This window comes from Lutra lutra, chromosome 4 (genome assembly GCF_902655055.1).
Source record: "Lutra lutra chromosome 4, mLutLut1.2, whole genome shotgun sequence".
Lineage (NCBI taxonomy): Eukaryota > Metazoa > Chordata > Mammalia > Carnivora > Mustelidae > Lutra > Lutra lutra.
Window position 1 is genome coordinate 152036962 of NC_062281.1, and position 21207 is coordinate 152058168.

A 21207-nucleotide genomic window follows, 5' to 3' on the forward strand; every position below is an offset into this window, starting at 1 on the left:
CGCTGAAAAAGATGCAGAAGTTGGAAGCAGCAGCTTGTGTCTAAGTCAGGCCAATGAATGGAAGGTAGGTCCTCCCCATCCATGTTTATGGACAGTTTATATAGGGATCTTCCTGCATGATGGGGCCAGGGATGGTTTGTCTCATAACCCCAACAACCCTGTAGTGACTGTAACCTTTGGGTGACTGGTTGAGTTAAACATCATCACATAGGAAAGTCCTGCTGGAAAGAAAAAACATAGCCTGTTTGTATTTGAATTTTGTAAAGGTTTTGGCCAGGAGGACTAAGAAAATGTGTGGACCTTGCACTCACAGGGAGGAGTGAGGGTGTGGATTTGACTGGCAGCTGTGTAGATAGGACAGCTGGCTAGGTGAGTTGCTCTTGGGAAGAGGGGTTCTTATTCTTCCTCTTCCTTTTCATCTTTCTTCTTGCTTTCCACATGTTCTCACTGAATACCCACTGTGTCCAGCCTGGTGCCATGGTAGACACATGGGATGAATCAGACCTGGTCACTGCCCTTGGAGTACCTACAGTCTAGGAGGGGAGATGGGACATACTGATAGATACGCCAGTTCATGATCACACAGGGGACACATTTGATCGACGTTTTTAGGCACCCACGTGTGGCCAGCTGATGGAGAGCAAAGATAAATACCATGGAACCCTTTTTTTCTGAGAAGCCATGGTTAAAAGGAGAGAAACTTGAAAGAGTGATAAAGATGGAAGAATGGGCAAGGCACCATGACACATGGATGGAGGAAGGAGGACGAGTTAGGGAAGCCACAGATGTGCAAGGACATTTGAGTCAGGCCTTCAGCCCATCCTGGGGAAGTCCCATTCGTGTTTCATGCACACGATCTTGGAGGAAATGAGTTTTTCATATTATCTCAGAATCCTACAAGAGTCTGTGATAATCCATACAACGAACTCCATTTTTCTGTTGAGGGAACTGAGGTCCAGAGAAGTAAAGTAACCCACTAAAGCTCACACAGCTGGCAAGTTGCAGAGCTGGGAGCAAACCCAGGCCTTTTGGCTCATGTTCTTTTTAAGACATCCTGCTGCCTCTACAAATAACACAAGGGAGAGAGTGACAAGTGCCATGTGCTCATGTGCCATCTGCTTTTAGCCCCTTCATTGGACCAAGGCCCAGAAAGTGTCCCATTATGTCACATCTGTTCAAGGCTGCGGGTGATCTGTGGGCTCAGGCTTAATCCAGTAGGAGGATTTAGTAACACAGGTTGCCCGGCCTCTCAATGGGGGAGCTGGTTAATCCTCCAAAAGCCCCTGTTCCAGCTCCATCCTTCAGTCACGCTGATCAGGATGGGGCTTGGAGACCCATTTTGGAGTCTTTGAAATGTGAATGGCAGTGGTCACCCCAAAGCTTTCCCTGAAGATGCACTGCAGTTCAGGGCATAAAGTGGGGCATGTGGCACAGCCGCCTTGTCCCAGGCAGTGAAGCATGCAAAAGTGGGTGGGGGTGCTTTGAAGCTGTTGTAAGAAAAGGGGAGGAAAGTTTTAACACTGACAGGTTTAGCCCCTGTGCTGAATGTTTTACATACATCAGAGAGGAAGCCTTTGCTACTGAAAGGACTTGAAGTTTCTGCAGCAAGTTTGAAGGCCAGTCTTGTCGACGTAGTCCCCTCCTTGTGAGTCAGGCCTTTATTCTGCTGGAATAGAAATCTCTCTCCAGCCATGAAGGTGGAGGCATCCCATCCAACCTCACCTAGAGTCCTGTGACTACTGTTTGGCCCAGAGAGGTCAGGTAGGAGGACAGAGTTAGTCACTGGTGTAGCAGAGACTTAAATGTAGGCCTCTGACTCCAGGATAGCATGTGTGAAAAGGGAGACCCTTCCAGGGAAGTGCTGGGGCCAAGAACCCTGGGGAGGAGAGTGGAGTTGGGGGTCCAGGCCTGCACACAGGAATGTTTGCTGAATGCATGAAATCCAGATGAGGTGGCTGGGGAGCGAAGAGGCTCCTGTGCCTGGCTCTGGGCTCTGAAAGCGGCTGTCACGGAGAGATGTGGGCAGCCCCCACTCCTTCCCAAGGAGCCAGTCAGATCCTCTGGAGGGCAAAGGCCATTCCTTTGAGAGAATGACCTCTTTCTCTCCAGAAGCTGCTGCTTTCAGAACGACTGCTACCCCAGCTCCAGTGGGTGAATGCAACTGCACCAAGAAATCAGTGGTTCTCACGGCCAGAGAGACGCTTCCACAAGCTTAATTTGGCATAATTATAAGTTTCTTCAATACGTTTTATTATGTGCATTGTCGTTTCAGCAAAAATTGTTGTGACATAGAAAGTTTTTTATTATCGGTAATTTTTTCAGGTTCTTTATCATCCCCTAAGGCTAGTTCTCCCCCCGCCCCCCTGCATACACATGCTTCAGTGATAGGCACATCCTGGGGTTGCTCTTTCCCTTTCTCTAGTTTATTCTTTAAAGGGGGAGGGAAACCTAAATTACATGGTAGGATTCTAGAGGCTGCGAAGGCCAGGTCAGTGGGGAAGCGGGGGAGGCGTGCCTCCTGGAGATGGAGGTGACATCAGCCTTCCTGAGCCAGACTGTCTCTGGCCAAGGACCCTGTAGCCCCCAGGCCCCGGGAGCACTGCTTTGGGAGTCTGCTCATTCAGGGATTGAATCCTGGCTCTGTCACTTGCTAGCTGCATGACACTGGACAAGTTCCTTAATGTAGCGCCATCCTTCAGTCCAGTTTGGTTTCCAAACTGAGGTACAAATGTTCTTGGAAAGAGCATGTCACTGTGCTGGAGGTTGTAGTCACCCACTCAATAAACACAAAATTTCCTCATGAAGCACAAGTTTTATCACAAGGGTGGTCGTGATGTGTGTGTGTGTGTGTGTGTCTGCCAGCAATAATAATATAATGTTTATATTAAAACAAGCTTAGCGAGGTAGTGGAGGAGAGAGTCACATGCTCAAATTTAAAGCCAATTAGGGAACTTTGAAGATATTTAATACTTACATTGGCCAGCTTTTATCTACCCATTCTTTCTCAATTCTTACCTGTTCTCTCTTTTGCCCATTTAAAGATACTTCAGAGAAAAGTGTGGCAGGTAGCCATTCCCTCTGCAAGTTGGATGTAAGGCCCCTTTCCTCAGAGCTGTGGAGAGCCCTGATTACATAAGAAAACTTTTTTTTTTTTTTTTTTTTTTAAAGAGAACCTATTTAAAATCATTCAAGGCTTGGCCATGAGTTTGTAGATACAACACCAAAGGCATGGTCTGTGAAAGGAAAAACTGGTAACTTGGACTTTATTAAAATTAAAAACTTCTAAAAAATTTTTAAAAATTAAAAGAATTTAAAAATTCTCTGTGAAAGACATCATTAAGAAAGTTAAAAAATGAGCCATAGAATGGGAGGAATTACTGGCAAAACACATGTCTGGTAAAGGATTTAAATTCAAAATATACAAGAACACTAAAACTCAACAATAAGAAAATGGATAAAAGATCTAAACAGATACCTCACCAAAGAAGGTTTATAGACGGTACCTAATTACATGGAAAGATGATTAACATCATTTTTGTTAGTAAATTTCAAGTTAAACAGTAACAAGGGTGATACTGGGGTGGCTCAGTTGGTCATGATCTCAGGGTCCTGGGATTGAGTCCCAGGTTGGGCTCCCCGCTCAGCAGGGAGTCTGCTTCTCCCTCTCCCTCTGACCCCCCCATTCATGCTCTTTCTCTTTCTCTCTCTCAAATAAATAAATAAGAATCTTAAAAAAAAAAACCCAACAACAACAAACCCAACAGTAACAAGGTAACACTGCACACCTGTAAGAATGGCCCAGTTTGAAACACAGACTATACCAAACCCTGGTAAGAATATGTAGCAACAGAAACTCTCCTTTTTTGCTGGTGGGAATGCAAAATGGCCTGACCACTTTAGAAGACAGTCTCGCAGTTTCTTATGAAACTAAATATAGTCTCACCTTGTGGTCCAGCTCCTGCATTTTTAGGTATTTCTCTGATGTGGAAACTCATGTGCAAACAAAACCCTGCACATTAGTATTCATAATTGCCAAAAACTGGATCTCTCCCCACCACCCCACACCCAAGATGTACCCCAGTCAATGGAAATTGGTGGTACATAATATGCAGTGAGATACTATTCCACAATAAGAAAAAAAGAGCTATTAAGCCTTGAAAAGGTACAGATGACTCTTAAATGTATATCACTAAGTGATGGAAGGCAGCCTGCCAAGGCTGCATACTCTGTGATTCCAGTTATATGCTCTTCTAGAAAATGTGAAATTAAAGTAGGGCTAAAAACATCTGTAGTTTCCAGGAGTGTGGGGGTGGGGGAGGGTTAAATAGGTGAAGCTTAGGGGTTTGTTTTAGGCTTTGATACATGACATTATGCACTACCAAAACACATCAAACATTATGGTACAGAGTGAACCGTAATGTATACACATTAAAGGAAAACCATTGGGTCATCAGGTGGTCCAGAATGGGGATAGAATGTGACAGAACAATCTAATTGTATTATACATGTATGACACACTTTAGTGAAGCGGGTGGAGGGAAAAGTCACTGAACTAGGTAAGTTTGGATATGAGCGGAGTTTGAAAAAGTAAAGGCAGAAGGAACTGTATATTAGCACTTCACTTTTGTTAAAAAGTTGGTTCCTATGGAATATGGGTCAACAATTCTGACACTGCTTTACAAGTACAGTTCACCCTTGAACAACATGGATTTGAACTGTGTGGGTACACTTAAATGCTGATTTCTTATAATACAATACTGTAAATGTACTTTCTCTTCCTTATGGTTTTCCCCTCTAGTTTACTTAATTGCAAGAGTAGAGTCTATAACACCTATAACACACAAAATATGTATTGTTGACTTTATTTTATTGGTAAGGCTTCCAGTCAACAGTAGACTAATAGTAGTTAAGTTTTTGGGGAGTCAAAAGTTATATGGGGACTTTTGATTGCATGGAGGTTGATGTTCCTAATCCCCATATTGTTCAAGGGTCATCTGTGTGCTGAAATTGAACAATTAAATAAATGGATGCTGGGAGCCGGCTTTCTTCTTATTGGAGTAAGAATACACAGTTGAGCAAAAGGAGGAAGCCAGAATGACACAAGTGGTAATGGGTTAGAGTTGAAGACATGAGTGTCAATGGTGTTCAGCTTAATATAGATACAGATGGCTACATATGGAAATATGTATAGGTATGTAGAAATACATGGGTTACTGACTTTCATACACACATATATCTCCTCTGTCGGCTGAGAGAGTCTAGAAGCAAGGACGCTCCAGTCACAGTGTGCACACCTAGTTCCCAGATCATGGTTGCTAACACAATTCTACAATAAAAAGAATCCGTCTCTTTAGAGACATGGCTGACTCTAAGACTGGGGCAGGAAATTTATAAGATGAGCTTAGGCACTTCTCATAGTACCAGAGAGTAAGTTCCAAAAGTAAGACAACAAAGCAAAACCATGATGGGTTATGTCAAATGGATGCAGGACCAAGTGGAATGACCAAAGCTGGAGTAATTTGAACAACAAAATAAGTAAATTTTTGATTGTAACACAAAATTCCAAACAAATACCCAGGTGCTATATTGGTATAAACAAATGATTCAATAAATAAATCAGTGGAGGAGAGTATATAAATTGCCCATGTAAGAGAATTCAAAAATAATTTTTATTTATTTATTTATTTGTCTGGGTGTGGGGAGAGAGCACAAACAGGGGAAGTGGCAGGCTGAGCAGGCTGAGGGAGAAGCTGGCTCCCTGCTGAGCAAGGAATCCCAGGAGAGACTCAATTCCCTGAGGCAAAGGCAGCTGCTTAACTGACTGAGCCACCCAGGCATCCCTCAATATATGTAGATACTCTGCCATAGAGGATTGAAGCACTTCTCCCTACTCAAGTGTGGACTGCAAATAGCAGTTTTCTTTTAAAGAGTGTGGGATGGAAAGGGAGAAAAAAAGGGTAACTTTACAGTAGAGAAATCTGGCAAACACTACCTCAGCTAGGTGCTCAAGGTCAGTGTCAACAATGAGAGGTCATATTGGTGTATGGTGAAATGATAGGAACAAAATGGCACTTTGCCTCTATAATCTTCCTTTCCAAACCTGTCTGAATTACAAGAAAAATATCAGACAAAGGCTAATTGAGGGACAGTCTATAAAATACCTGACCAGTTCTCCTCAAAACAGTGAAGGCCATCAAAAGCAGGGAAAGTCTGTGAAACTGTCACAGCTGAGCCTTGGAGGCAAGGCAACTAAATATAATGTGTTATCCTGGATAGGGTCTTAAAACTGGGAAAGGACATTAGATAAAATACAAAGATGTTTGAGTGAATACAGATTTATCAGTTAATAATGATATGTTGGCCTTTGCTCATTAATTATAACAAATGTACTGCCTTCATGTGCAGTGTTAATAACTGGGGGATCTGAGTGTTAGATATATGGGAACTCTGGACTATCTTTGTCATTGTCCCATAAATCTAAAGCTATTCTAAAATATGAAATTTATTTTTAAAAATGAAATAATACCATAAAACATCATTTGGTGAGTGGGTGCTATTAAATGGTAATAAATGTTAATGAGATTGAGAAATTTGTATTCACTCAAATGGCCTATAGAGAGAGCACTCAGAAGAATGCCCTGACAAGGCCTGCTCCCATAGAAGCTGAAATTTCAAGGGCATGGGTACTGGCTGATGCCAAGGTTTCAGAAAAGAGGTACCATTATTCTTCATGAGACAAGGAAAGGGCTTCCCCCTGCCCAAAAGGGAGGAGGAAGCAGAATAAAACAATAGTGAACATTTATTGAGTACTGAGCTGTGCCAAGTGCTTTTTCTGTTCTAAGTGCTTTATCTCATTGAATCTTGATGAGGTAGGTACCATTATTCCCCTACAAAGAGGGAAAGAGAAAAGACTGAGGCCTAGAGAATTTGACCTGCCTGATTAACATTTAGTTAATAAGGGATAGGGAGTATAAGGTAGGATTTGAATCCAGGAAGCTTGGCTTCAGAGCTGTCTCCGTGAGTCTACTTGCCAAGAAATATGTTCGTGCCCTGTGACCACTCAAATTCCACTGCAGTGTTTCTAAATTCCCGGAATGTGTGGTGTGAGCTTATTTTCTGTACAAACAAGTAAAGGACTGAATTTTCTATCTTGGATGACTTTGGACTATCAGAGGCCAGTGAGAGTTTAGGTCAAGTTTACTTAGATCTGACTTTCAGGACAAGGGGGTGGGAAGGGGGCTTAGTACTTAGCTGACACTGGGTAACATTATTGTTATTACTACTGGTCATCGCCTTCCTGCCTCCACTGACTCCCCACCCCTCACTCAATACCCTAGAGGCTCCTTCAAGTCGGGCTACTTCCTTAGGGGAAACAGGATGTCATCTACAGGCTTGGGACAGGTCTCTGGGGGCTTGGGGTGGGAAGAGGCTGTCTGATTGGCTAACACGGAGCTAGGCACCAGAGAGGAAGTAACGTTTCCGGGAGCTGAGGAAACTGCCATTTCCTCCTCCAGCAGGAAGTGGCCTTGGCTATTCTCAGCACCCCGTGGCCATGTGGAGCAATGGAAATCACAGCCTGGCAGTGTCTTGGATTTGCCTCCTGCAGTTTAACAATCTCTCAGTCAAAATAAACTGGCTCCTTCAGTCTCCAGGGCATGGTTAAGGTAATAATTGAGAGAGAGAAGCTGGAGACCTGGCTGTAGCACAAAGGCGTGGAAAGACTTTTATATCAGACTGGTATTGGCTGCTTGTGCCTCATTAAAGTGGTTTAATTGAAGCATTGTGAAGACAAACAAACCAAGAGATTCAGTTATGGTTTCTCAAATAGCTAGTCTCCACCTCAGGAGAATCTGTTCTGATGGAGGTAAGGGAGATTGTTGCTCCTTTAAGCGTGTATTGTGTAGATCTCAACAGGAAAGCTGCATGATTCAGGAGACAGGGAACTGGAAAATGGTCAGAGAAATATGGGTCCACATTGGAACTTCAGCAGACATGCTATTTTGAGACAACATGGCCACCCATGCTTTTGTCATGTAGCAAAACCTGCCCCATTGTCATGCTCCATGAGGCAGTGGCGGCCCCCCTGAGGAGGTCATATTTGAATGGTGCCTGTCTCATGAGACAAAAGCTCAGACATGCCCTTTATGGAGGTGGGTTCCTGGGAGGGGGCAGGCCGCCTGTTCATTGATAATGAACAGGTATTCACTGGGGGATTCTTGATACCAGAGATGTGGTGGGGAGGCAGACAGTCAAGGTCTCTGCTTTCATGGAGTTTATACTTGGGAAGAAGGGACAGAGAAAAAGAAACACAGAGGTAAATAAAATCAGTTATTGATAAGCACGCTGCAGAGAATTAAGACAAATGTTGGTCACAGGGCAGAGTAACTGGGTGATCAGTCTGAGGAAGCAAAAGAGCAGAGGGCCTAAGGCAGGAATGTCCTGCTGGTTAGACAAAGGAATAATATGTTCCTCTGGCCCACACCTGGATGTTCCCTATGGCCCACTGGCTACATTCATTGCTACCCAGTTCGTAAGGGCTCCGAGTCTTCTCCCCATTTACTTGTGGGATTTCCATCCCATTCCAGAGGTTTTCCTTGGGCAGGGGGGTTTGGAGGATGTGGCAGGAAGGTGAGCTCACAGTCTGTGGTTTAGGCACTGCTGGGGCACGGCCCCCTACTGGAGTGTCTGGCAATTGGAGGCACTTCTTGACATCCTCACATGCAGAATGGCTAAGCCCTCCCTGATGGTGGTCTTCCCAAGGATACTGATGGGGGAGCTGAATGTCTAATAAAACTGATGTCTAGCAAAATGCAGTTGACTTGCAGAGAGGTGGGTCCAGCATATGACGCACCAAGACCCCAGCCAGACTCCCTACCTTTGAGAAGTAGATGATGTACTAGAGGGAGACGTAGGTTAATGGGCTCAAAAAAAAAAAAAAGTTTTTTTTTTCTTTACTTTTTTTTTTTTTTTTTAAATAGAGTGCCTGCTATGTGCTCTACTGCCAGGGTAAATGAAAGTCTAGCTCTTGCCCTCACCACTCATTGATCTTGGAGGTTAGTGAGCCTTTAATACCAAGGCAGGGCATCTGGATGCAATTCAAAGTGCACTGGGAGGCATTTGAACCACTCAGGAGACTTTCTGTGGCAGGTTATAGGGAACCTAACCCACGCTGGCTTGAATAATAAAGAGGGTTTATTAGTGCACAATAACTGAAAGGTTGAAAGGTAGGGAGTCCTCAGATGTGGCACACTCAGGGCTCCAGCTCGGTCTCTGGGATTCCCTTGACTCCATTCTCCTCCCATGTAGGCCAGTGCCTCCCTCCCAGGGTAGCTTCCAGCAGGCACAGAGGCTGTGCTCTTTCATTCATGTTCTGGAGAGAGAGACCATGACAGAGACAGACACATGGACAGAGAGACTGCAGCAGAATGAGAACAAAATACCACCTTTGAGCTTCTGACTAATGGCTTCTCCTTACACCTTGCCCAATGTCTGCAGCCAAGAGAAGGAAGTGCCTGGGTTACCAATTCCTGCAGCAGCGCTAATGGGACTCCCCAGATTAGCTAACTAGGCTCACCAAACCACAGCTTTACAGGCAGGATGGATGCTGGGAAGTAGCAACAATGCCTGTTACAGTGGAAAGATTTGAAGAAGGTCACACTGAAGAAGGGAAAAAGAGGAAGAGAGAGCCATTAGGAGCTCTTCCAAAGAGAGGGGGTGGCTAGGGGCCCAGGAGAGGGATGGAAGGTGAGACAGAGCACAAAAGACATATGTAAATCCTGTCACTTAGCAGTTGAGTGGCAGTGACAAGGGTCTTAACTTCCCTATATCATTTTCCAAATTCATAACATGGTTGTATAATTTCTTAGCTTTCAGGATTATAGAGATACATTAAATATATCTACTACGATGAAGCTCCTCAGTAAGTGGCATTATTGGTATCAATAACCAGACTCCTTATATGACATACAACTCCCTTCCTGTTCTGGACTCAAATAACTCTGGGTGGGAGAGTGAAGTGGGAGAGAGTCTCCCATGTGTAGCCAGTACACATGCTCTTCCTATTTTGTGGTGGAACCTTCCCAAATGGGAAAAAGTTATCCTATAGCCAGTCATGAAACTTCTTTTTCATTCCCAGGGGATTTTTGTCCTCAGTCCTATCAATCAGTGTCCACATCTTGACCAGCACAGAGTGCAGTTTGTCATGTTTTCAGTCAGTAAATATTGGCGAAAGAATGAGAGTTGGCTCAATGTACTTTAATGAGTAAGAAACAAACCAGCTTGCTCAAATTTCCAGGAATTTTCTCCTGAACTGAATTGCAATGTGGTTGTTGCCACTCCCTAAAACCAATGTCCTAAGCCCAGGAAAGCCCCGTTATCACTGTCACTACAAAATGTTTTCACCAAAATCAGTGGGTTGAGTGTTGTCCTAGAGAATAATAATTTTGCACAATACAAACAGAGCCTTCATCTGCAAGAGGGACATGAATTTCTGGCAGGAAGTGAGTGCATGCCTGGTAGGAAGGTTGTAGACTGTGTTTGTGGCAGGGACTGCAGAGGGGCTGGTGAGAGATCAGTGGGGGCAGACTACCTGTCTTTAGTTGGGTTTTAATGGTGATGGGGGGGGGGAACCCATGAGTTTAGGAGTTAGACTGCCCTGGGTTTTAACCTCATTTCTGCCATTAATTAGCCATGAGATTGTTCATTCATTTAAAACAGGCCAGATAGTGGGGACAGAAAGTACAAAACCTGCTCCTAAGAAAGGACTTTCAACAATGGATACAGAGAAGTCGAATACAGTAAAGTATGGCAATGGGGAAAATATGGGAGTGGGGTAGTGGAAGCACAGAGAGAGGGGCACAAGCTCCAGTCTCACTGTGAGGGAAGAGTCATGAAGAACATCCTGAAAGAAGCAGAGAAGCATAGAGCATTGGGAAGGAGAGCATTAGCCTGGAGAAGGAGAGGGCAGGGCAGCAGGGTCTGTGTTCTCCATGGAAGGGCAGGCGAAGTTCTAGAGGCAAAAGTGAGTTGGAGTGTGGTGGGCCTGTTGGGAGCAGATCAGGCTGGGAGGTCAGCAGGGCCAGATGGTGAAAGCCCTGAAAGCCACTGCTATTTCAACTCTAAGGACAAGGGAGCTATTGCAGGGTTGAAGCAGGGGAAAGGAAGAGGCATTTTGAGCAGCTGAGTGAAGAACAGGCAGAAGGGAAACAAGACTGGAAGCAGGAACAGCAGTGCCGACGCTGTCCCAGAGTCCAGGGGAGAGAGGATGGCAGCCAGGTTGGGTAGTGGCATTGGACAGAGACAGTAATACATGCAGTTGAGGGATATTTGGGAAGTGGTTACTTGATCTTGGAGAAGGAATGTGCCAGACAGTTGAAGTGCTTCATTCTATTTCTTAGAACGTCCCTTTGAGGTAGATACAATTCCAGGGGGTTAAGCAACTTGTCCACAACTAGCAAGTACAAACACAGACTTCAAACCCAGGTCTGCCTGCCCTCAAACGCCTTGTTTTTCACCACTAGATTATGTGGCTTTCCTAAGTCAAATACGACCATTTATTGCTTATCATGTTTACATTAAGGACCATAGAAGTTGTACCAATTCTGAAGGATTGAAGTGAAGTGATAGAACGCAGACTGAAGAAAGTTGAGGACTGCTATCTTTGGGAGTATCATGCTGGCCATCAATGGCTTCCATCTGTCACCCCCTCCCACACCCCCACTGTTGTCCTCGCTGAGGGTTTAACTAGGTCAACTGCCATCTTCCTGAGGAAGCATCCTGGGTGGACCTCCTTCCCCATCAGAATTAATAGCACTGCTACCTTCCTATCCTTGCTTCTTCACACTGGCCCAGAAGCTCCTCAAGGGCACAGACAGTGTTGTCATCAGTGAGATAGTCCCAGGGCCTTACCACGGAGAGTAGCTTCAGTAAATATTGGATGATTGAGTGATTGTGGGAAGATCATGGTCATACCAGGAGAGTACAACCTGTTCGTTGTGGTGGAATGTGTAAGTGAAGGCAGCTGCTTTGCCCTTCTTTATGCTGATGCCTATTCCTTCTCTTGTCCTGTGAAATCATGCTTTCTCTCTGTGGCCCCGCTTTTCCCTAGGGGCCAAGGCTGCAGGGTCCCCTTGGTATGTGCTCCCTGCACTTCGTCCTTAGCTGTTGGTCTCTTAGTTCTTTTGTACAAATTACATGTTTCTTCCAGCCTGGCTTTAATCATTACAACCTTGAATCCTCATCAGGCTCTCTGCCCCATCTCAAACCTAGTGCTTAAGGGACACTCTTACCCTCAGAAGAAATGGTATAATTTTCATAAACATGGGTCATTTGCCCCCTTGCATCAGTGTCAGATATGAAACCACCACTTAACAAGACATACCAGAAATGCAGAATGTCTGAACAAAGCCTGTGGACAATAGTATTTTTTTTTCTTTCTCTAGTTCTGTGAAATTGCTCTCCCAAAATAATCTTAATGCTTTATTTACTTCAGCTTTGGGTTTATTTTGAGATGAACTTTCCTGAAGCTGAATCTTAGGATGTGATTCTTATCCTGGTCACATCCTGGGAAGTTGTTTTGTGACTTGTTTGAATGGGCTCTGGCTTTTCCAGGGAGCCCCTGGCACTGAGGAAGAGGCCAGAGGATGTCAACTCCCACGTGCAGTCCAAAGACCGAGATGACAGAGCGGCAGTTTGGGTGGAACTGCTCGCAGGAGGAAGGGCCCCGTCGCCTGGGCTTGCACACCACAGACACAGCAGAGGCGAACTCAGCTCAGATGTTATCGATGATCTGTTCCGGGGGCCGATGTGTCTCACGGTTTCCAGCGTCTGAGTGATTTGTGAACGTTAGGAATTCAGACTCTGGATGATTAAAACTGCCAGTGCTGGGAATTTTCTCATTTCAGGAAATTTTGGTTGTGAGACATGCTGGAACCTCACCAGCAGGCGGACCCGAAGGGCAGGAAGTCCAGACTGGGGGTGGGGATGGGGCTGTGAGAACTGACCAGAAGGCAGTGCAAGGTCCTCGCTATCATGTCAGACAGATCTGCATGGGAATCCTCCTTCCCTGAACCTCAGTTTCTCCACTGGCAAAATGGGGTTGATAACATCTACCTTGCAGGAGTGCTGTGACAATGAAACGATATAATGGCCTGCCTGGCGCACAGTCGGGGCTTGGACAGGGGAGTTCCCCTCCTCTTCTGTAGGAGTGAGGGGAGGTGAAGTGCAGTCCAGGCTGGATTGGTCTGGTTGATGACAGAGGGCAGTCAGTGGTCCATCTAAGTTGGATCCTGACGGTCAGGGGACCGGGTCTGACGCTTAGAAGTGCAGGAAAGGGGCTGGCCAAGACCACACAGCTTATTGAAGTCATGAGGCTCAGGGCAGGGCCTTAATCCAAACTTTGATCTGTGGGCAGTAGCTCCTGGAGCCCCACATTTATCCCTGGTGTAGCGTATAAAGCAGTGGTTCTCAAAAGTGTAGTCTGAGGACCCGGGAGGAACCTGACACTCTCAGGGGTCAGTGAGATCAGAATTATCTTCATCCTACTGCTGAGATTTTCTTTTCTTTTCATTGAGTTGGTGTTTGAATTGCTGGTGCAAAAGCAACAGTGGGTAAAACTGCTGGTGTCTTGGTACACATCAGGGCGGTGGTGCCGAACTACAGTGGTAATCATCGTATGACTCACCACCACACGTGCACCGTAAAAGGGGTGAAAAAGCCGGTTTCACTTCAGGGTGTGCTTGGTGAAGCAGGGAAGGTGACAAATTTATTAAATTTCAACCCTCGAGTACTTTTTAATGTTTTGTGTGATGAAAGGGAAGTACATGTAAGGTATTTCTGCTGCCTACCAGGGTGCACTGGTGGTTTCGAGGAAGTGCACTGGCACGGTTGTTTGAGTTGGGAACTGGGCTAGCCACTTTTTTCTCAGAACACCATTTTCCCTTGAAAGAATGACTGACATGCACCGTGGTTATCAGATTTGGATAGTTGGCCGATTTTGGAGGCCATCACTTCACAGAAAACAGGTGACCATGTTTGCTGCCAGTGATCACGTGTGAGAGTTCAAATGAAAACAGAATTTTGGAAAACTTGCGTCCCCCACCCTGAGCTGTCAGATTATACACTGCAGCTGCCCTTTAAGAAACCACGGCTCATCCAGGGTTGGTAGGGTATCAAAGAAGAATATCCACAGTTACCTAAAGAGGCTATTAAAATAGTTCTCCCTTTGCCAACCCCACGTCTGTGGGAGGCCCTGTCTCTTCATCTAGTTCAACTGTTAAGCTAATTAAACAAGGAGGCTAAGATACTTCTAATGCCTTAGTAGCCTAGGCAAGCAAACCAGCATTTAAGCCTGTAAATACCTCAAGTTTAAGAAATCAAAAACCTAAGGACAACCAATAGCAGCCAAATAGGCTTTCCCAGATAAGGTGGCCCCTACTTAAGCTCCAGCCAATCCAGTAATTCACTTGTTTTGCTTCCTTGTCTTCTCCATGAGCCTTGCCCCTAGTTCCTGGTGCTGCCTGATTCAGACTGATTGTTGCTCAGATAAGCTCTTCACATTTCTGCCATGCCTCAGGTGATCTTTAACACAGCCAAATACCATATCACCAGAGACTGAATGCCAAAGAGGATACAGAAATCCACCTGTATGCTAAGTTAGACATTAGAGAGATTTGCAAACGTGTGAAACAATGCCATTCTTCTCATTAATTTTATGTAGATTTTTTCATTTAAAATGTTATTTAGATGAACATGTAGTGGGTTTATTACTGTTTTTTTTTTAAATAAATTAGTAAATGTTCTTAATAGCATAGAACAACTACAAGTATTATGTAAATAGTCAATATGCCACAGCATTATAATGTCCCTGCCAGTGTTCTCCCAGACTGTGGGGCCTCCAGAGCAGGGCCTGTCTCTGTTTCATCTCTGTATCTGAGCACAGAGCTGAGTATCCATTGGGTAGGCATCAAGTTTGGAGAGCAAATGAATGAGAAGCTGGAAGAAGCCAGGGCGGATCCCAGCCGGGTTCATGATGGATAAGCAGATTCATGAGCCAGGAGGCTCAAGTTCAGAGTGGCAAGAGTGGGACATGAACAGGATCGAGGTGGGAGCAGTATGATGAGAGAGGAGGGTTCCACCGTTTGCAGTCAGTCTGGTGGGATGGCCTTTCATAAACCATGTCTGGTGCTGGCCAGCGGCGTAGCAGGCTGTATGCAGACACAGGATGGAGACCGGCCCCACCTGCTGAAGGGGCTGGGTAACACAGCCTGCCTGATGCCACCCACATGGCAAGACAGACTCGTCAGCCTAAGGGTCTCCCCATGTGTGTGTCCCACCACCGTGTGGGTTTGGAAAGATCAGGGCTGAAAGAGGTAAGCCTGAAGTATTAAATATGAGTCTTTCCTAAGTTTTCAGATGATATTTTACATCATTAGGTGCATGTTTCACCATCTTGTCTTTGTGAATTGTTATTCTGAGGTATTTTTGGACATCCAGGAAGGAAGGGAAAAATGTCACCAATGTCTGCTTGGTGCCAGGTGCTTTATTTATGTTTCTTCATGTAATCCTCACAAATGCCTCCTGAGGAAAGTGCTAGTATTGCCATTTTATTTATTTATTTTTTCTTGTCTTTTTTTTTTTTTTTTTAAAAGATTTTATTTATTTGTCAGAGAGAGAGAGGGAGAGAGAGCGAGCACAGGCAGACAGAATGGCAGGCAGAGGCAGAGGGAGAAGCAGGCTCCCTGCCGAGCTAGGAGCCCGATGCGGGACTCGATCCCAGGACGCTGGGATCATGACCTGAGCCGAAGGCAGCTGCTTAACCAACTGAGCCACCCAGGCGTCCCTAGTATTGCCATTTTAGATATGAGAAAAAGGAGACTCAGGGAGTATGAGTAATGTGTCTGTGGTCACAGTGCTCATCAGTGGCCTGGCTGGGATTTGAACCAATGTCTGTGTGAGTCCCAAGTCCATGCCATTGGAAAAACCAAATTTTGTCTTATTTTATTTATTTAATTAATTTATTAATTTCACCACTGGAGTAATGCATATGCATTGTTTAAAAATGTGACAATTCTGAAACAAGTGAAAAATAAAAATTACCCATTAATTCTACCATTCAAAAATAAGAATTATTGTCACGTTGGTATGTCTTCTGTGATGTTTTTCCAATGTGTATTTGTAACCTGCTTTTCTGTTTAACATATATTGTAAACCTCTTTCTGCATCTATAAATATGTTTTGATGTGACTTAAAAGGGCTGCATAGTAGTTCAGTATATGAATATGCCATTTATTTAACCAATCCTCTGTTATTAAATAATTTAGTTGGCATCTGGTTTGTCACTAGTATTAAAAAATATTGCAATAAACATCTTTGAGGTTTAATCTTTATGTGTATCTTTACTTCCTTAGGATAAAATCCTAAAAATGCAATTGATGATTTAAAGTACATTTGGGTTTCGGGGCACCTGGGTGGCTCAGTGGGTTAAGCCTCTGCCTTTGGCTCAGGTCATGATCTCAGGGTCCTGGAATCGAGTCCCACATTGTGCTCTCTGCTCGGCGGGGAACCTGTTTCTTCCTCTCTTTCTGCCTGCCTCTCTGCCTACTTGTGATCTCTATCTGTCAAATAAATAAAATCTTAAAAAAAAATAAAATGAAGTACATTTGGGTTTCAAAGACATTTCAATATACTATATTGTCAAGTTATCCCCCAAGAAAGTTATAAAAATTTAAATTCCCATTAGTGGTAGGTAAACAATTGTTTCCCTGCTCCCTCAACAAGTGATGTGAAAAGATCTCTTCTGGTTGGATAACCAAACACAGTATGTCTGTTTTAGTAGATCTGTATTCTTCCAATGCCACTTTCTTGTTTCTTGATCCAGTTTGAGTAATGATCTGTATTAGGATATGAAAATTTTTACTACATTAGTTACCTAAGGAGACAGTTTTCTATTTCCTCTCTGAGCTGGGTGGGGTGGCAGTGGGCAGGGAGTCAAGTGGGAGTGACTTTGGTCAGGCAGTGGGACGGGTTGGATGAAGAAGGATTGGGTACGGGTAATTATTTTCACCAGCAGGGTGTTGGCTGGTGGTTAGAGTCTTCCCCAACTATAGAGGTGAGGGGTGATTCCTGCCAGGGGTGATTCCGTGTGCCTGTTCCCCAGGGACTGTGGTGGGCAGTACAGGTGCCAGGAAGTCCACCAGGATGACTGGGGCAGAGGTGTGGACAGGCAGCCCAATAGGGGACAGACAGTAGGGGATATAGACTGGTGCTCTTGTGGATGGCAGCTTCAGGAGGGTCAGGGAGAAGTAGAATTTCGAGTGTAGGAACGAGTGCTCTTTTTGACAGCTGCATGGCCTAGCCAATGATCCCCAGTGGCTTGACCACCAAAGGGTCTCACGGTTTGTCATTCATTCCCTCAGTGAATTCTCCACAACTGCGCTGGCTCTCAGATGTCGGTATCTACTTTGTGAGGTCTCTGGTAGGATGTCTTTGACTTGGTGGTAGACTCTGTTCAGGAGATAGAAGGAGGTCTCAGAAGCCAAACTGTTCATATAACTTGCTAATTAAGGTTTCAAGAATGGAATGTTCCCATCGGCATAATAAGCTCATGCTCACCCTGAAAGCAGACCTACCGGTAAAACTAACCCCTGTATGCAAGGCTGTGTGGTGTGCATGAAATAGGAACAAGGAGAAATGTATACATGTGACAGCCTTGTAAGACTTGTCAGTTATTTACCACACAGTAGGGGCCAATGGGGCTGGAGGTGCTACAGATGGTTGGCCGAGTCTTCTCCGTAGGCAGACCTTCTCTCTTTTTCAGTTGAAATGGTTGGCCACTTGCAGTGTGACTTGCCTTCCTTTGGAAGTCATGGGGGTTTTTTAGCCTTTCCTGGCTGGGAGCCCTTCTAGCCCTTTCAGGTGATGTTGCATTTTTCTGTTCTGACCCACCGATTTTAAAGGTCAAATTGGAGTGGAGTCTTAGTGCCTTTACTTCCAAGTCTCCCACTGTGCTCACATCCAAAGGTCATGGGGTTGGCACCAGGATGGGGTCTGACAAGAGCAGAGGCCCAATCCCAGTGGAACTTGGGGACGGAGCAGGAAACCTCAGCCAAGGGTAGGCATAGGGACAGATGGGAACCGAGGCTCTGACAGTGGCCCACAGAAGCACCAGGAGCACCTTCATTGAAATTGGGACTACCCTCTGAGTGAGGTCAGCAGGCTGACCTGCTTGTGCCCCCAAACCTTGACTGCCCACATTGGGGCTCCCCAGTATCCCTAATTAGAGAACCTAGAGGGAGACCCAGAGAGGGCGAGTGGTCCCACCTACAGAATGAGATGGTTTCAAGGCAGGAGTCTTCACAAGAACTGAGAATTGGAATCAGTTACTGGCCAAGCGGTGTCTATACTTGGCCTGTCTACACTTAAGTAGAGGGTAGAGTAGGGAACTGCCCCATCCTCAACCTTGCTGCAAAATATATGAAGACAGCTTACTTATACAGATACACTCAAGACTGTAAGATAAAGTACACTTCAAGTCAAAGCTAGCACAGCGAAGAGAAAGGTGGGAAAGAAGTGGGAAGCTGTGGGCAGGAGGTAAGTACAGACAAGCAGAGGTGTTTGCAGGTCCTTTCTGCTTGCTTCTGGGGGGCCACTAACATGGGTCAGGTTCTCTGGCTTTCAAGGGAAAAAGGGGCATATCAAAGCATTCTTCAAAGCCCAGCCCATGTGTCTCACCCGAAGTCTCTACTGAATGAATATGGGCATGAGACACATATTTTTAGATGTAAACATAAATCTCTCAAAGACTTGAGGTTGTTCAAAGCAGAGACAACATTTGCTTGGGAAGGATTAGCCTTGGGAAATATGATTTGGGAATTATGATTTGGGACAGAACTGAGCTCCATCCAGGTTCTGGAACATTGGCTGTGTGACCTTGGAAAGCTCTTTAACTTCCCTGAGCTTCAGGAAGGTGCTGAGAGGATTTAAGAGGTCTGATTTTAATAGATGAAGAATCTGGCTCTCAGTGAAGGCACAGCTTCTCTCGTTCTCTCCTTGGCTATATGGAGCATATCGTATCTATCTGACATCATATTAAACTGATAAGAACAGATATTACACTTGATCTTAGCCAAAAGGCTGAGAAGCGATTTTATCTCACTTCAGACCCTTGCTTGGGAAAGGGGGCTCCAAAAACTTCAGTGGCTTGTCAGAGATCCCTCAGCTGGGTGCGAGGACCCTGGGTTCATAGCCCTTGCTTTTTCTACTATCCATACTGCCTCTCCCCAATGCCCTCATTTCAGCTGCGTGCTAGAGAAGTTTCCTTTCACATAGGGTCCCAAGTTAGCAGAAATGTCATCGAGTCCACAAGACAAGCGCCTGTTTGTCCTTGGGGTGCTTCTGACCTTTGCTTCATGTCTCTATTCTGGGCTATTTTGGGCCTTGGCCATGTATAGAGGGTCTGTGGGAAGATGGCTAGTACAGCTGCTTCATGCTGCCAAGAGTCACGGAGAGAACCCTTAAATTGGAGCCTGCCGAGGGCCTTAAGTATGCCGGCTTTGCGGAACAGCAAAAGGATCCCTCATTCTTGGGAGAAAACTTAGACGTAGAACCTTTCCATGAAGCATTCTGGAATGAAGGCAAGGGGGAACAGAAGCTAGACCGGGCGCCAGGAGACCTCATTGTTGTGGAACGTGGTGGAGGAAGTGAGCGTCAGACCGCCGGGTGCTGGGTAGTAAGACAGGGGTGGGCTTGGTGTTGGGGCGGTCTCCGTGGGGAGTCGAGTTCCTGTGTAAGCGGACGTTCAGTTGCCCTTAGGATCTCTTGGGATTGTCTGGGTGTGTGGGTTCAGACTAGAAAAACATCTCCTTGGCTGCAAGCTCCCGGTGGCTACCAGCTATTTTCCACTTCTCCAACCAGGGTGGCTTTAAGTGCTCCAGGACTCAGCCTTGCAGACCCTGACTGTGGAGAGAGTCCCAGCCCAGCCACATAATCCTGCAGATGCATGGACTGCTTTCGTGTGGTCCAGGGCCACTACAGTTCGGTGGCTGAAAACACAGTGATGTCACTTATTTTTTTTTCCTTTATAGAAAGATGAGAAATGAAATAGGATTAGGTTCCAATCAAGAGCACTTGGCCTGTGATATGAATTAGTTAACTGATATAGTCACTGTTTATGGAGTTCATTATGTGTCTGTGTGACTGGGTAACAGGGACACAAAAATGTAGAAGATATGGGCCCTGCTTTAAAAAGACTCTCGTGATAGGGACAGGTATCTTGACAGGTGAGTGGGCCAGCCCTGGTCCTGCAGGGCCTTAAGTATGCCGGCTTTGCGGAACAGCAAAAGGATCCCTCATTCTTGGGAGAAAATGTGATGAATGTGTCCAGACCAAGGATGCTTTGAGTTTCAGTAGTGGTGGAACCCCCCTTTGGGTGCTAAGCCAACAAGTGGCAAGATTTCTGGCTACTGAAGGGTAGATTTGAGTGAAACAAGCCTAGAAGCCGGTAGATTCCCAGACTTCAGAAACATTCAGGAATTTAAGAAAGGTATGCAGATACAGGCAACCTAATCCCGGAAGTATTAACGGATCATCAACTTTAAGAACCAATAGTGATTTTCCACTTGATATTTTATGAAATGTATTTATAGCTCTTTTGAGCTTCCTAAAGCTTCCCTTGGTCATCACTGAGGTTTTCCCAGTAGTCTACTGGTATGGGGTTCATGCTCTATTCCCAAGCAGTTCACGATGCCTTTCTTCACAAGTGGGGTGGGTGGGTTTTCCCCTCGTGAAGAAAGGACACCTTTCTGTTCCTTCCAGATTTCACTGAGTTTCCCCTTAGTTCCCCTTACTCTTTTCTGGTTTCTGAGGTTGGGTGGCCTCTTGGGTATATAACTCATGACGGGTGGGGTTGATGAATGTGTGAGGCCCCAGGGCACAGCGAAACAAGTAGAAGTATTTACCCCAACAGTTTAGGCTGGGAGGAGGGAACCACAATGTTGTTAGCTGGGCGGTGATCTCAGAGCTGGTGGGAGTAGGTGGAGGGTCAAGTTTATTAGGCACGTGAAGATGTCCATGGAAAGTGGGCAATGAAGTCAGAATCTAGGAGCTTCAAGAGCAGGGTGGAGTGAGGTTGGAGGAAGAGACAAGGACCAGTATTTCAGGACTAGGTACGCCAGAGCCAAGATTGTGCTTTGCATGCCCCCCTTTTTGTGG

General features: G+C 45.3%; 1 long non-coding RNA gene and 1 pseudogene across 1 annotated transcript in view; one reads left to right on the plus strand and one right to left on the minus strand.

The window, feature by feature from the left end:
• Window positions 1-21207, plus strand: part of LOC125096715 (uncharacterized) — a 234121-nt gene that overhangs the window by 44588 nt on the left and 168326 nt on the right. The window lies entirely within an intron of this gene.
• LOC125099358 (uncharacterized) lies at window positions 18972-19143 on the minus strand (annotated as a pseudogene).